The sequence below is a fragment of the Meles meles genome, chromosome 6, assembly GCF_922984935.1.
Source record: "Meles meles chromosome 6, mMelMel3.1 paternal haplotype, whole genome shotgun sequence".
Classification (NCBI taxonomy): Eukaryota; Metazoa; Chordata; class Mammalia; order Carnivora; family Mustelidae; genus Meles; species Meles meles.
In genome coordinates, this window is record NC_060071.1 from 98,207,538 (window position 1) to 98,218,675 (window position 11,138).

An 11,138-nucleotide genomic window follows, 5' to 3' on the forward strand; every position below is an offset into this window, starting at 1 on the left:
CCCACATAGGGCTCTCTGCTCAGCAGGGAGCCTGCTTCCCTTCCTTTCTCTCTGCCTGCCTCTCTGCCTACTTGTGATCTCTGTCTGTCAAATAAATAAATAAAATCTTAAAAAAAAAGAGTACATGTCTTTTGTATTGTTAATTATTTTCTAGAATTTTCTTCTAAGCCTCATTTGAAAATACTGTGACATATATGTTATCTTGTAAAGCCGATCCTGTTTGATCAGATGATAATTCAAAGCTGGGGCTGATGCTGCTGAGGATGATGATGATAATGATTTTGCTCTACCACAGAGCATTTTCTCCCTGTAAAGGTGGACAAAAAGTTATGTGAGGGGACATTTCTCACAGAAGATATAAAATAAGCAATTCACTTGAATCCACGAATTTGCCAGAACTCAGAAGCAGGACCAGAATTTAACAGGTTTCCACTAGGTGGCAAGCCTCCTCTTTCAATTTCTCAGTGACATCAAGCTAAAAAATTGCAGCTATTTCAAACTTACATGCTTACATACATTTATCAAAAAATGATAAAGGCCCAATTCACAAACTTAGTCAAATTTAGTATCAAGTTATTCGAAATGAAATTGGAAATGTATTGTGATGTTCAGAAGTTTTATCTGAAGCACATATATTCATTCATTCTTTTGACAAACACTAAATGCCTCTTTTATGTATTTTTCATACTTTGTTTCACTTATTCCCGTCCCAACAATGATATTAGATGTTTTTATTTGTCTCATTTTTTAAAACTAGAATGGCATTTATTCCAAGAATGCAAAGTTGGTTTAATGTCAGAAAACTCAAACAATGTAATATATAACATTAAGAAAAGAGAATAACAATATGATCATCTTACTAGATGCAGTAGAAGCATTTGACAAATTTCAACACCCCTTCATAATAAAAATTATCATTAAACTAGGAATAGAAGAGAACCTATTCAAACTGACAAAATGTATCTACACAAAATTTATAGCAATACTGTACTCATGATGAAACGTGAAATTCTTTCCCCCTAAGATTGGGAGAAAGGCAAGGATTTCTATCCTAACCACTTCAACATATATATGAAGTGCTCAGGACAAGGCCTTATTGATAGGTGTTCAGAGAATCTTTTTAGCTTTTGGGTCACATGTGGTATGTGTTCAGCTTTAGTATATTTTGCCAAATAATTACCCAAATAGTATAGACTCTTTTGAAAATAATCTTTTTCTATTTTTAAAAATTAAAAGACAATATTAAAAGTAGTCTGCCGCAATAACCATTATTAATGTGTTTGTACTTTACCTTTCAGTCTTTTTATTGCATGTTCATTAATTAGCTAGGATTATGGTTTTATGCACTTTGTATCACTTTTTAAACTTAACATTAAAAAATAAACATTTTCCCATGCTTCAAAAAACATAGTAACTTTGTTCTTATTTACAAATTCTGAAAAAATACTTTGAAGTCTGCCAAATATTTTTGAATGCCATTTATAGTATTAAATAGATCATATCTTGTTATGAAATTAATAGCCTACCTTTCTTTTTTTTAGGGAGTTTTGCATACCCTGTTGATTTGTATTTGTTTTATATTTTATTTATTTATTTATTATGAACATATAATGTATTACTTATTTCAGGGGTACAGATCTATGATTCATCAGTCTTACACAATACACAACGCTCACCCCACACCTGCCTTCCCCAATGTCCATTACCCAGTCCCCCTATTCCCAGAACCCCCTCCCCTACAGCAACCCTCAGTCTGTTTCCTGAGATTAAGAATCTCTTACAGTTTGTCTCCCTCTCTGGTTTCATCTTGTTTCCTTTTTCCCTCTCTTCCCCTATGATCCTCTGCCTTGTTTCTTAAATTCTACATATCAGTGAGATCATATGATAATTGTCATCTTCTGATTGACTTATTTGGCTTAGCATAATACCCTCTAGTTCCATCCATGTCATTGTAAATGTCAGGATTTCATTTTTAATGGCTGCATAATAATCCATTTTACATCTCTATCTGTCTATATCTATATATCTATATCTATCTTCTTTATCCACTCATCTGTCAATGGATATTTGGCTCTTTCCATAGTTTGGCTATTGTGGATGTTGTTGATATAAACATTTGGGTGCACGTGCCCCTTTGGATCACTACATTTGTATCACTGGGGTAAATACCCAGTAGTGCAATTGCTGGGTCATAGGGTAGTTCTATTTTCAACATTTTGAGGAACCTCCATGCTGTTTTCCAGAGTGGTTGCATGAGCTTGCATTCCCACCAACAGTGTAGGAGGGTTCCTCTTTCTCCATATCCTCACAACATCTATCGTTTTCAGACTTGTTAATTTTAGCCATTCTGACTGGTGTGAGGTAGTATCGTATTCTGGTTTTGATTTGTCTTTCCCTGATGACGAGTGATGTTGAACACTTTTTCATGTGTCTGTTGGCCATTTGGATGTCTTCTTTGCAGAAATGTCTGTTCATGTCTTCTGCCATTTCTTGATTGGATTATTTGTTCTTTGGGTGTTGAGTTTGATAAGTTCTTTATAGATTTTGGGTACTAGCCCTTTGTATGATATGTTATTTGCAAATATCTTCTCCCATTCTGTCAGTTGTCTTTTGGTTTTGTTGATTGTTTCCTTTGCTGTGCAAAAGCTTTTGATCTTGGTGAAGTCCCAATAGTTCATTTTTGCCCTTGCTTCCCTTGTCTTTGGTGATGTTTCTATGAAGAAGTTGCTGTAGCTGAGGTTGAAGAGGTTGCTGCCTGTGTTCTCTTCAAAGATTTTGATGGCTTTCCTTCTCACATTGAGGTCTTTTATCCATTTGGAGTCCATTTTTTGTGTATGGTGTAAGGAAATGGTCCAGTTTAATTTTTCTGCATGTGGCTGTCCAATTTTCCCAACACCCTTTGTTGAAGAGATTGTCTTTTTTCCATTGGACATTCTTTCCTGCTTTGTTGAAGATTAGTTGACCATAGAATTGAGGGTCCATTTCTGGGCTCTCTATTCTGTTCCATTGATCTATGTGTCTGTTTTTGTGCCAGTACCATACTGTCTTGATGATGACAGTTTTGTAATAGAGCTTGAAGTCTGGAATTGTGATGCCACCAGTTTTGGTTTTCTTTTTCAACATTCCTCTGGCTATTCGAGGTCTTTTCTTCGTTCCATACAAATTTTGGGATTTGTTCCATTTCTGTGAAAAAGTTGATAGTACTTTGATAGGGATTGCCCTGAATGTGTTTATTGCTCTGGGTAGCATAGACATTTTCACGATATTTGTTTTTGCAATCCATGAGCATGGAACATTTTTCCATTTCATTGTGTCTTCCTCAACTTCTTTCATGAATATTCTATAGTTTTCTGAGTGTAGACCCTTTGCCTCTTTGGTTAGATTTATTCCTCGATATCTTATTGTTTGAGTGCAGTTGTAAATGAGATCAACTCCTTAATTTCTCTTTCTTCTGTCTTGCTATTGGTGTGTAGAAATGCAACTGATTTCTGTGCATTGATTTTATATCCTGACACTTTACTGAATTCCTGTGCGAGTTCCAGCAATTTTGGGGTAGAGTCTTTGGATTTTGCACATAAAGTATCATTTCATCTGCAAAGAGTGAGAAATTGACTTCTTCCTTGCCAATTCAGATGCCTTTTATTTCTTTTTGTTGTGTGATTGCTGGGCTAGGACTTCTAGTACTATGTTGAACAGCAGTGATGATAGTCGATATCCCTGCCATGTTTCTGACCTTAGGGGAAAAGCTCTCAGTTTTTCCTCATTGAGAATGACATTTGCTTTGGTTTTAAAATTTTTTTCCTTTAAAATTTCCTTAAGGGGCACCTGGGTGGCTCAGTGGGTTAAAGCCTCTGCCTTTAGCTCCGGTCATGATCTCAGGGTCCTGGGATCAAGCCCCGCATCAGGCTCTCTGCTCGGCAGGGACCCTGCTTTCCTTTCTCTCTGCCTGCCTCTCTGCCTACTTGTGATCTCTCTCTGTCAAATAAATAAAACTTAAAAAAAATATTTCCTTAAAAAGTTTTATTGAGACCTAATTGACAAATAAAACATATATATTTAGGGTTTACAATGTGATGGTTTACAATGTGATGGCTTAATACACATTTTCATTGTGAAATGATTTCCACAGTCAATGAACACATCCATCACCTCACATAGTTACAATTTGTGTGTGTGTAATGAGAACATTTTAGAATCTGTTTTCAGGATACCTGGATGGCTCAGTAGGTTAAGCACCTGCCTTCGGCTCAGGTCATGTTCCCTGGGTTGTGGGATTGAATCCTGCATTGGGCTCCTTGTTCTGCGGGTAGCCTGTTTCTCCCTCTGCCTACTGCTACCCGCAGAACAAGGAGCCCAATGCAGGATTCAATCCCACAACCCATCTCACTTTAGAGAGATGGAAATAGAAGCTTAGTGAAATTAAATAATATATTATCTCAAGATAAACTCTCTGGGTTCAAGCATCGATAGTTCTATCCAGAGTGTATTCTCTTAACCACCACATCTTAGTGTTTTTCATAAACATAGTAAATTAATTTAAAGTATTTTGCACAGTATTTGACACACAGTACTGTTTTAAAGTATTATTATTTTCTTCTCTCTTATAGACATTAGCAAAGATAAATCTTCTAGCATGACCTTTGTGAAAGACTGTATGAAGAAATAAAAATGATTTCAAAACACTATACTAGAGCAAATAATGTCTGAACAGTGTTACCTATTTAAGCATGTGCAAGATGAAAAGAAATGACTTAAAACTCTGCAAATTTACTACAGAGAAAGACAAAGATATATCTATACAGATATCAGATGAGAAAATTGTCTCCAAAAATTATAACTTCAGTAACAGAAACTGTTTCATTGTGAGTGCTTCTTGCTGTAGAATAATTTTTATATTAGTACAAATTCAATAAAATGAAAGTTTAAACAACAATATAAAACAACAGAATGAAATAAAAGGGCAAGTGCACAAAGAAACTCACTGAGATAACATTTTAAATCTAATAAGTATATTAAAAGAATAAGGAACAGAAATGATAGAGAAAATTCAAATTAATGTAATAGAAGAAAGACATAAGATCACAGTAAATGCAAAGCAGATGGAGATAAAAGCAATTAAGAAGAGGAAGACAGACATGGATGATTGACAAAGACAATTGGTATCTCTGAAGTATATACAACAGATGACAAAAAAGTATTCAGAGATATAGTAATGGAAAATTGCTTTAATAAGGAAGTACACACATCTAACAGGAAAATATGATATTGAGCATCAACACTGAGATGGTTTTTTTTGAGCCTTGGGAAAAAAAAAAAAGAAAGAGTTATTTAGATGTCAAGCAGAAAAAAGCAAGTTACTTACAAAGGGGAAAATTCAAGTTGATGTTAGTCTTTTGCAGAAACATTAAATGCTGCAAGAAATAAGTATGCCTAACACATTCTTAGACAAAGGAATATTTGTCTAAATATTCAAAATAACATATCCATCAATGTTATCATTGAAATATGAAGGATTCAGAGAATGAACATTGAATTTTTTTTAAGATTTTATTTATTTATTTGACAGAAAAAGAGAGAGAGAGAGAAAGCACAAGTAGTAGGATGGCAGGCAGAAGGAGAGAGAGAAGAAGCAGACCCCTCGCTGAGCAGAGAGCCTTGTGGAGCTTCACCCCAGGACCCTGGGATCATGACCTGAGCTGAAGGCTGATGCTTCACCGACTGAACCAGCCACATGCCCCAAACATTGAAGAGATCTTAAGAAAGAAAGAAGGAAAGAAAGAAGGAAAGAAAGAAAGAGAGAAAGAAAGAAAGAAACACCAAGCTCTCATCAAATGAGAGTCCAACTAATCAAGCAATTAATAAAAAATAGAGAATCCAGGGGTGCCTTGGTGACACAGTTGGTTGAGCGTTTGACTCAGGATCATGAGACTGAGCCTTGCATTCGTCTCCCTCTTCAGTGCGGTGTCTGCTTGTCCCGCTGTCCCTCCCTCTTCTTGTGCTCTCTCTCTCTGTTTCTCTCTCTCAAAAATAACTAAATAAATCTTAAAAAAAAATTAGAGAATCCAGGAAGGGACACGTACCTAGTATCTGTTAGTGTACTAGTTACTGGGTTTAAAGACGAGTAAGGCATTTCTGTCCTTAAGAATCTTAGCGTAGTGGAAGAGAAAGAGATGTCAATAAACTTGAATATAGCATCTTAAGTGCTACTATGTTGGTAGAACAGAGGAAAGAATAATTCTACTGAAATCTGAAACTTGAAATATATGTACCCAGGAAATAAGGGGGAAGCAATAGAGAAAACCATTTTAGGAAGGAGGAACAAAGGGCAAAGACTTGGCAGCTAGAGTTGGCAGAGTGGAATTGCTGTATGGTGGGACATGTGGAAGTAGCAGGACATGAGCATGGAAAGTCACGAGCAGCTCATGACAGGATCTGTGTATTTGCTAAGGGGTTTGGACGACTGGAGGGTTCAATCTGGAAATTATTTTTTTGTTTGTTTGTTTACATTAAAAAAAAGTCATTGTGGCAATAGTATAGGGAGGAATTAATAAAGATGTTTGTTTAAAATCCTGAAGTGATCTCTTGCTTGAGATTGTTTAGGAGCAGTTTTGCTCAGATATGGGACACAGGATTCTCTCCACAATACTTATCTGGGGCAAGGTGGGGCAGAAAGACAAAGGGGAGGACGTTAATAAGCTCTACCTCATGGATTTCTATATCTGTCTTTTCCACAACAATCTGCACAAAAAATTCCATTTCCTATTTCAAATGAAACCTTATATTTGACATTACAATTTTCTTCTTGCCTTTGTCTTGGATGTGGTCCTCTGACTTTAGTATATCTGCTTCATTTGATCTTAATTAGTAGCATCCTTTGCAATTTTAAAAGCAGTAAGCATACTGAATGTGTTATAATATCCATCAGATTTGTTTTCCTTGGTTAAGTACAATTTTCCTGTAACTCTCATTATGGCTGCCACTATCAGTTATTTATTCATCATTTGACAAGTTCATACAAATTTTTATTCCACTTAATTTAAAAAGAATGCAGGACTCAACAATACATCTATATTAATGTGCTTTAGTTATTTAAATGGCAGCATAGGGTCCTGACTGTGGAAGATCTGAGTTAGAAGCGATTTTTATTTTTTATTTATTTTTTAAAAAGATTTTATTTATTTATTTGACAGACAGAGATCACAAGTAGGCAGAGAGGCAGGCAGAGAGAGAGGAGGAAGCAAGCTCCCCACTGAGCAGAGAGTCCAATGTGGGTCTCAATCCCAGGACCCTGGGATCATGACCCGAGCCGAAGGCAGAGGCTTTAACCCACTGAGCCACCCAGGCACCCTTAGAAGCGATTTTTAAAGTCTACTTTTCTCAAACTTCGTGTGCATAGGAATCACCTGGGAATCTGTTTAAAATTCAGATTATGACTTGGAGGTAGGGGTGGGGCCAGAGATTCTGTACTTTTAACAAGCATATAGCTGAAGCCAGTGTTAGTGATCTACAAACAGCACTTTGAGTAACAACATGCTATGGTACAAGTAAAAATTCCCATAATTGTATCCCTATATTTGTAATAATTCCTATAATTGTAATAAATATTTGTAATTTGAAAATTTTCTATTTGACCATATCTCACAGGTGGTCCATAAATTCATCAGGAAGTTCAGGAATTGCTACTGATAGAGTATGTCATTTAAATAAAATAAGGACCATTGCCTTCTGAATACTGTGTTTGCTTTATATGAGCTACACTAAAGTTAATTTTACTGAGTAAGCCTTGTTAGTTGTCTCATAATGTCTTAAGGTGATGTCACTCTGGAAGCTGGGGCTTTCTTTTGGGAGGTTAGTCCCCATTACCAGTTAAGCTCATGTAGTTACATCCTTTTCCAAGGAGAAGAAAAGCAGTATTTTTACTGAGCTATTCTCATCTCAGGGTATCTATAGATAAACACTCAGTGTGTTGTAAAAATAAAACCTGATATTATGTGATTTCATCAGCATAAAACTCGCTTAGAAGAAAAAACCCACTTGAATTGTGTGGTAATATTTTAAGTTCAGATTTAATTTATATTCAATTCTTACAGCTGTCTGGGTTAAATATAAAACTTTCTAAAGCGAATAGAAGGTAGAAAAAGTAGAGTTAATTACTGGCAAACATTTTGTTAGTCAAGGGAGTAGCTACCACTTTGTTTAAAAATAGCTTCAGAGTCATGTTTGGAACCTATCTACTGACATGCTTTAATTTAGCATAATTTTAGAACAGTTTTCTCATCTCTGACAAAAGGGTTTGTTTTGGCTGGAAAGCAGTCACTCCTGGTTTTCTTTTTCCCATGCATCGCACACATAGCCTGTGAGTAATAGAAATGAAATTGTGTGGTAGACTACTCACCTGGTTCTTCCTTTGCTATTTGTTTCTTTTGTCACACTGAAAAAAGACATCAGAAAAGGGCAGAGAGCACATAGTTTCTCCTGAAAGTGTCATGCAGCTCCCTCTTTCTTGACCTGTATTAAGGTTCAGGTGATAGGAAGCACTCTCTTTATGGCTCAAAGGAGTGTTATTTTGGCCTAACAAGGGTTTTCTTTTCTCTCTCTCTCTCTCTCTCTCTCTCTCTCTGTGTGTGTGTGTGTGTGTGTGTTTGTCTCTGAACATCTGTAACTCCCTCAGGATTGTGCTGCACACTAAAAATAAAACAAGTATAGCTTGTGATTCACCTCGTTTTCACTGAGTCAGGGCTGTAGATTCTAGGGAAGATTCAGTGACATGAGGGAGTTATAAAAACGGAAGTAAAATTGCTGAATCCAAAATGAATTTAGAATATGATCATAGTAACTTAGGTATGCCAAAAATCAAGTCTAATATCTGGAAGCTCTGACTTCTATCAGATTTTACATAAGAAAATAATTTTAAATTGTATTGTTACAGCCCTCATGATTACCTGGAACCCTTAGGGATTCTTTATGTGGAGCTGTGTACCACAGATGTTAGTTAGTATGAGAAATAATATGCATTAGAGTTTATGTTTAAAAGAAATCAGCAGATTGTATCTCCTTCAGATCAGTCTCACTCAAGGCAATACTTTTAATAAATTCTCAGCATAACTCAACTATCATTGAGAAGAAAAGGAATTAAAAATGTAGGCAAAGGGGCGCCTGGGTGGCTCAGCGGGTTAAGCCTCTGCCTTCAGCTCAGGTCATGATCTCAGGGTCCTGGGATCGAGTCCCGCATCGGGCTCTCTGCTCGACAGGGAGCCTGCTTCCCCCCTCTCTCTGCCTGCCTCTCTGCCTACTTGTGATCTCTGTCTGTCAAAAAAAAAAAAAATGTAGGCAAGGATGCTATTAGCTAGTATAGGCTTATGAATAGATAGACAACTACAATAGAATTCTCCTGACAGAATTCTTTCTTCCACAACTCTTAAGTTTCATTGTTAGAAATTAATTTCTATTGCCCTTGCAGGTTTTTGGCCTTTTAAAGTTTTCACACTAAAATATAAACATCCTTTGAAAGCACAATACATTAAAGACACAAAAATTGGCTGGAAGGCTGTGCTTGAGTAATGCCTAAAATATATCTCTAGTAATGTGTCTTTTGAAATATTGGGGTCAGGCGCCTGGGTGGCTCAGTGGGTTAAGCCGCTGCCTTCGGCTCAGGTCATGATCTCAGGGTCCTGGGATCGAGTCCCGCATCGGGCTCTCTGCTCAGCGGAGAGCCTGCTTCCCTTCCTCTCTCTCTGCCTGCCTCTCTTGTGATTTCTCTCTATCAAATAAATAAATAAAATCTTAAAAAAAAAAAAGAACTTTAAAAAAAAAAGAAATATTGGGGTCAATATTTTAAAATTATTTTGTTAAAATGATGTACTCATTATATTGGCAAATGATGAAGCTGGGAGGCAGAGCTAATATGTCAAATAACAGAATTAAAATGTAAGTGATCCTGATTAGCTAGAATGGGAAATGGGAGATTAAATGTAAGAAAATGAAATTTTCTAAAACTGAATGTAAAGTGCTTCACTTAGGTGGAAAAAAAAAGATAACAAAAAACCTTGTGTATAATGTGGTACATGCGAAAAAATTTTAAGGATATTGTTGACTGCAAAGTTAAAATAAGTTGAGAGTGTGATGTAGTTGCCCAAAGACAATTAAAAAAAAAAAGATAGTAGTTCAATCACTGGTTCTATCACAGATAAATAACACCTTCCCTTCCAGATAAAACATATACATTGGATTTTGTTTAGTTTTGGGTTTCATATTTTGAAAATGACTTTGACCAACTGAAGTGTATCTACAGAAGAGTGAGCCAAAGCCACATCACAAAAGATTTGGGCAAGGGAATGAAATATGTATACAATGGAGGAAAGAATAATTCCTGCCCACTGGAGCTTATATTTTAGTAGAGAGACAGAGCTATAAACAAACAATTGGTAACAAAACATGGTAAATACTTGGGCAGTAGATGATAGGCAATTCACTAGCGACCAGCATTTGGGATAGAGTGATCAGTGAGTTCACAAACATGTAGCAAATAATTCAGATAATTGAAACTGGCAACAAGAAAACCATGATGATGCCATATTGATTTATTGTTAACTAAAGCATATACTCAAGAAAGTCTGTTCTTTGGTCCATCGATGGGAAATTTGTGCTAAGAGGAGCTTCCCTTAACAGTATATGAAAAACACCAGGGCATTTTTTTTGCTGGCAAGCTCAGTGTGAGTTCTAAGTGTGTTATGGCAGCCAAAAATCCTATGCTATTTTTTTAAATGTAATAATAGATGTAATAATAGTACCTGGAATAGCGACAATAATGGAGTAACACAAGAGTGTTTCTGACATATATAAAGTACCATGATTTAAGGGGAATATTGACAGTATAAGCAAGATCATTTTCCAAACGATATGAAGTACAATAGAGTTGCATTTTTTTTAGCTTGCAAAAGATATGACTTATGAGGAGCCAAATCAAATATTTTAATGCTACTTAATGTCACGTGGAAGAATGATTAGAACTACACAATTGTAGCTCTAATCCAGAAGATTAACTAAGAACAAACTAGAGAAGTTAAAGAAATGGAAGTTTTGGCTCAGTTGCAAGCATATGTGTCTGAAAATCGTGAAGCACTGACTTTGATCTAATA